At 43.7% G+C, this 6,566-nt stretch overlaps 1 long non-coding RNA gene across 1 annotated transcript in view; it reads left to right on the top strand.

Moving 5' to 3' along the window:
- Nucleotides 1–6,107, top strand: part of LOC309534623 — a 30,108-nt gene extending 24,001 nt beyond the window's left edge. Inside the window, exon 3 of the long non-coding RNA XR_014220810.1 lies at nucleotides 4,787–6,107. This is a non-coding gene — a long non-coding RNA (uncharacterized lncRNA). The remainder of the gene's footprint in view (nucleotides 1–4,786) is intronic.
- The last annotated feature ends 459 nt before the right edge of the window (nucleotides 6,108–6,566 follow it).

Genomic DNA, 6,566 nt, shown 5'->3' on the forward strand with positions numbered 1-6,566 from the left:
CTCGAAGTGGCAGTTCTCAGCTGAGAGCTTAATTTACACTTATTAAAATTTAACGACAAAAACATTCGCTCACAAATGCAAAGGACTGCCAGGGGAAGAGCTGGGATACATGCATGTTCTACTAAGTGTGCATATCTCATGCTCAGTCCTAATGCCTGTTGCCTGAACACAGTGGTTCTTAGGACAGGCCACTAAGGCCACATAGCTCATCGAGGACATGACACTGGGACAGTTTAAGCCAGGAACTGTTCCCTACCCTTGCTTTTTCCACATCTGAGTGGACTTACACCACTCCAGGAAGCGCTGGGCCCTCTCTGCCTCTTTTGTACAACACCCATCAGACTTTGCCACACAGCTAATGAAAGCTCACCTTGTGAAAATGAAATAATGCATATTTGTCCCATTTATCTGTGGCTAAAAGCGGGTGGCGCTGTGGGTTAAACCACTGTGTTGCTTGGGCTTGCCGATCAAAAGGTTGGCGGTTCGAATCCCCGTGACAGGATGAGCTCCTGTTGTTCGGTCCCAGCTCCTGCCAACCTAGCAGTTCGAAAGCACGCAGTGCAAGTAGATAAATAGGTACTGTCCCGGCGGGAAGGTAAACAGCATTTCTGTGCGCTGCTCTGGCTTCACCAGAAGCAGCTTAGTCATGCTGGCCACATGACCCGGAAAAACTGTCTGCGGAAGCAGACAAACGCCGGCTCCCTCGGCCTGTAAAGAGATGAGCTCCGCAACCCCATAGTCCTTTGCAACTGGACTTAATTGTCACTTTACCTTTAATCGTCTCCTATGTTATCTCCCCTGTGCAAAATTAAAGACTCCACCTCATCAGAGACCTGTCCTTTTGTGCTATACAAGGTGTTGTGCACATTGATGGAGCTATATTAACAACAATAGTCATATTGGAGAATAACGTTATAAGCTGGTGTACCGAACAAGGAGAGAAGGACTATGCCAGCCCCACTTGAGAGGCATAGTATAATACTTTTGTTGTGTAGTACAGTGGTGCCTCGCAAGACGAAATTAATCCATTCCGCAAGTCTCTTTGTCTAGCGGTTTTTTCGTCTTGCGAAGCAACCCTATTAGTGGATTAGCGCTATTAGCGGTTTAGCGGCTATTAAAGGCTTAGCGGCTATTAAAGGATTAGCGGATTAGCGGCTAAAAGGCTATTAGCGCTTAGCAGCTTAGAAAGAGGGGGGGAGCGAAAAAAAATCAGAACACTCGCAAGACGTTTTCATCTTGCAAAGCAAGCCCATAGGGAAAATCGTCTTGCGAAGCAGCTAAAAAATGGAAAACCCTTTCGTCTAGCGGGTTTTCCGTCTTGCAAGGCATTCGTCTTGCGGGGCACCACTGCACAAGTCATAATGTGACTGTGAAGCTAGTTAGTATTGACCTGGCAGGCTGCACACAGCTATACTTTCCACTAGAGGCAGGTGTGGGCTTCTCCCCAACTTCACTCCTCTGCTGGCACACATACCTGGTGTGGAGTCCAGTGTGGATTTTGCTCTGCCCAGCAATGTTTAGGGCAGGTTTCTCACTTCTATTCCCCCCCCCCCAAAGCATCTGTAAGGATTATAAATTTTAATCACATATTTGGCACTTAAAAAAAAAAAGCCAGTCCGTTAGTTGTGTTTTTCAAAAAAAAAAAAATTAAATTACAAATTAGGGGAGTGATTTCTTGATCGCTACATGGGGTAGCAAAGCATCATTCTTCATAGACAGTCAAAGAGGGGGGAAAGTGGCTTCATTATTGTCACAGGGTCCCAGCCGATCAACACTCTGCGCTGATGGTGTCTATGGAAAACAGGAAGTGAACCACTTGCTCCCATGATAGATTCAATTTGGAATTTTGTTTGTCCAAATAGGGGTGGTTGTAGATCAATAGCAGGCTCACATTCAAGCTGTCTGTCTGTCTGTCTCTGTCTGTCTATCCTATCTAAACCAGCAAAAGGGAGCCAGTAGCACTCTAGGTGGTGGTACAACTCCTACCATCCCTACCATTGACCATGCCTTCTGGGTGCGAGGGGACTTAGCATCCAATAACATATTTGGGGCTACAGCTTCTCCATCCTGAATTGTAGCAATGGAAAAATTAACCTCAACCAGTGAATCATTTTTTTGTGCCAAGTGAGCTAAGAAGACACCAGGGATAACTACTCCAAAATACTTAAAATTATAGATTGAGTTTATGAGTAATTATCTCAAACACACACAAATGTGAGGATCTCTTTTGATTTCTGAATCTTTAGAACATTCAGCCATCTTAGTTTCTCAGATTTTCTTCTGAACTAGAATTTTTCATTTTTTAAAGTATCATTTTTAGGTGATACTTTCTTCTGCACCTCGCCAATGCCAGAAGTGTGTTTGGCAGGAGCATAACAGAAGGCCTTTTCAGTAGCCATACACAGATTTTGGAATTAACTTCCTTGGGAGATACTTCATGCCCTTTGGGCAGAATGCCATCAAAGAGTGGGCAAGACTCTTCATTTTTCTGATGGCTTTTAGTCTCCTACTTGGCTGATTTTAATTGGCTGAATTTAATTGGCTGATTTTGATCTCTGCTATTTATAGACATCTTGGGCTGTCTTCATTTGGTGAGGGCGGGGAGCTGTTTAGTATTTTTACACATACCCCTCCCTTTAGGAATGATGCTAGAGACTTTGGCATGTGGCTGGAGGTTATGAGTTATTCCCCAGCTTGCAAAATACACTTTTCAACTCCAACCATGTCTTTCCTGACTTGAATTTGACACGAGGAGATAAATTACTCAGGAGAGATGCAGGCTTTCAGGCTGCCATGTTTGAGTGGAGACCAAATAAACAAGGAGTGGTAGAGCCAGGGGCTAAATGGAAGGGCAGTTTACAGAGTGGCTTTTATGAGGAGGCCAGAAGCCCTGAAGGTGAGGCTCCCATCCTGGTGATGCTATCCCCAAGGTTAAACAGTGGAAAGTTCTCGCCTTTCCCTTTGCAGTTTTACAGAGTGTTTGCTGATTCTCTCATGTTCACCATTCTTCCTTCACTAGGTGGGTAGAGCTAGATGATAGGCTGCAGCTGTATGTTAAAAAGATACCAAGTTTCAGTGGCGTGAAGGCCTTGCATCAGTGCTATGAGATGGTGCACAGTTGACACTGATCTTGAATAAGGGAGCAATCCAACATCCACCAGGATGTTGGGGCAGGGAATGGGTTGGAATAAGCAGATCTCCAGCTAAGCTCAGTTGCAGCTCTGCTGGCTGACCTTCATCTTGCTCAGCCAGAGATACACCAATGAAAGTCCTCCATCTTGGCTCAAACAAAGACATCTCAACCAAGGGTCGTGTCAGGGACAGGCAGGACTCCAAGGGGCATGTAGAGGAGGCAAGGGGGGTGGACAAGGATACAGGAGAAGGGGTCAAGGATTTGTGGGGTTCTATGCCACCACGAGGCCGGTGTTGGAGCTGGGGGAAGTTATGTAGAAGGTTGAATTTCAGTAGGTGCTGGGGGTGAAAACTACATCTGAAATTCCCACTTCCAAACAACTATTAAAGGCCTGGGAGCCCTGTCCTCCTTTGCATTCATGCATGTACTTCAAACAGCAGACTGGGGAGGGGGTTATTTGAGAGCAAACACAATGTTCCTTGCAACATCTGCTCAGACATTGTGAGGAATTTTGTGGGGAGTTGATTAACAAGGAATCCTCTTTCCTACAGTTGAACCACAAAGTGGAGTACTAACTACTCTGGGTTTTGGTGCAAACTGCTGGCACAAGCATGCCCTTTTAGTTTTAAACACTCTTTGTACAAAGTACTATTGTGAGGGGAGGAAATTGAAGCTTTCAAAATGGTCAGGTTTTAATGGGCACTTGTCACTCATTTGCTGTGGGCAGTTTTTCCTTATGTTGTGGGGGCGATCACATTTTTTGTAGCCCTCAAGTCACAAAAGGGTGGGTAAATCTGCAAATTTTGGTTTCTCATTTTTCTAAATTTAAGTTCAGTTTGCAATTTATTTTTTTAAAGAAGCCTCCTCATGAAAATTCACCAGCATTTTAGTGAGAATTTATTTTAATGATTCTGCCAAATATATAGTTTTGCAAAGCCACTTTCCAATAAATAGTACATTTTATATGCATTTTCCACAAATATATGGATTTTTATGCACACTTACCTTAGTATGTGCATTTTGTATGCATTACTTGACAAGAGACCTGCATTGCAAAATTCAGAGATGAACGAATTTCAAAGAATGGGAGGTTTCCATATTGTTTCAGAAAGTGCAAATTAAGTATGTTTGCCTTCCAGTGTAAACGGAATCAAATTTTGCACCCATCTGTATGCTGAGGAAGGTTGGCCCTAGATGATCAAGTCTCCTCAAAACGAAAGCAGCAAGTAACAACTGTCTGAAAGCAGGGAGTGTATTCCTTCCACACAGTGTTGCAAAACCTACCAAACCTCTATTAAGCTGCTTGGACTATAAGATTCTCTCTGTGCGAGGAGATTCCAGGGGTGGGGCAGTGGATCATGAGATGGTATTTGGCTACATTTTACCCAGAGTAGACCCATTGAAATGAAAGAACATGACTAAAGTTAGGTCCCTTGATTTCAAAGGATAGAGTCTGAATAAAACCTAGTTGAATGCCACTCATGAATCCACAATGGCAGCATTTGCAACCAGGATCACAATGGTCTGTTAGCTGCTTAAGATAGTAAAACTACAAATCCCATCATCCCAGACCACTGACCATGCTGCCTGAGACTGATGGGAGCTGAAGTTCAACACATGGAGGATCACAGGTTCCCTACCCTTGTCTTACAGGATCTTTTTTGGCAGAGCTTGGACAAGCAGCGAACTTTACCAGGTGCCTGACTGATGTGTCCATCCCAGCCTTTCTCCTTTATTTAAAGGAGCACTTTGGTCTGTTCAAAGGAGCTTACTAAACTTCCCACAGGTGACGTCCAAATGCAAGAAAACTACAAAAAATAGTTCCAAGCGCTACATAATGTGGCAAGGTGGACATAAAATAGACATTCCCCCCTCCCCCTCTTCACTCACTGGATGCCCCCTCGGGTCTTCGGAGTGGGTTAGATCCTGGACTGCCGACTCATGTTACAAGAACTTGAAGACAGGAAGATTTAAAGCAGGAGATGCCACACAGAACAGTGTGTTGTTTGTCTGTCTTTGAAATAAGAGGCAGCAAGACATTGGAAGTGGGAGTGAAAGCACAAGCATATTTTTTATGAATTATAGCTACTTTTTGGCTCTGCTTTTAGATTCATCAGTTCTCCTTGCTTCTGTTTCTCCAGGTGCAGCTCTGTTTTCTTACATGTTAATTTTTTCCTGTTTTATTATCCTGTCCATCACCAGCTAGCAGGACCCTGGCACCAACTGAAGGGACACTTCCCCTAGTCGGTAAATCCCTTTTTATTAGTTATAATCTGCATAACCTTTTCACTGCTGGATGAAGGAGGAATCTTCCATGAATCGGCCGAGCCTGATGGAAGCCAGTAGTAAATCAGTGGATAGGAGCTAAAAGAGGTGTAGCCATTAGTAGAAATATTCATGTTTAAAATTTCTTTATCCTACCCTAACTCTAAGATACTCAAGGAAGCATAAATGGATTAAGGGTGTGTTTCAACATTGGATGAAGCCCTAATATAGAACAATCATGGACTGATCTGGCAATGGAGTCTCAAATTTCAGCAGCTTCCTGTGTGACACCAAAATTTGGCACCCCTCCCTGCCTTTGGAGGGCTTCCCCCAAGCGGATCGAAGCAAATATGGCTGCTCTCAAAGTCTTGGGCCCAACCTTAGAAATTCAGAGGACATGGACAGAGACACACTGACTGTTAAAAATAGTTAAAAAACAACAACAACCCACAAGGTTCTCCATAAAAAGAAAGCTTCAGGCCAAGGGGCATGGTTTTGAAACTGACAGCTCTACCTTCCAACCAGGCAATAACGTTTCCAGGTTTCTCCTTTTTATATCCAATCACAGTGTTTTTCCTTGGGGGAGGGGTGTGGGTAAGGAACTTGTTGACGTCAATTGAACAGAAAACAAAATGCCTCAAATGGTTTTATTCATCATAACTTCCAAACCCCTCCACCTATCCTTCTGAAGTGTTACAAACTACTTACACATGGGCACAATGTACAACGCATGCCATTTTAATACAAATTGCCCAAAAATTGGGGGGGGGGGTGAGTGAATCATTTTCCCTAAGACAATAAAAAATGAACTTGAACAAAACACCCTGCTCCCAACTCTCTGGAATTTAATAGGCTTCAGAAGGGGTAACAATGCCTAGAAAATGTATGCAATACTGCCATGAAATAAAAAATTATATGTGCCCCTCTATTTAAATTGTAAAGGCACCTAGCACAGGCACCTAGCACCTCTTTGTCTGAAATCTGGTGTGCTTCAGCCACTCAGAAGGAGCAACTATGCCTTTATTCAATTCTGTCACAAAGTGTGTGTGAGAGAGATAAAGCAAGTTATGTTTGAAGCGATCCCCGGTGAAGTGACCCACTTTGTCACGTGCCAAAGTTGGATCTGAACCACATCTTATCTTCAGTGCACATACCCAGAAGGTATCAT

The sequence above is a fragment of the Podarcis vaucheri genome (assembly GCF_965113315.1).
Source record: "Podarcis vaucheri genome assembly, chromosome: 6".
Lineage (NCBI taxonomy): Eukaryota > Metazoa > Chordata > Lepidosauria > Squamata > Lacertidae > Podarcis > Podarcis vaucheri.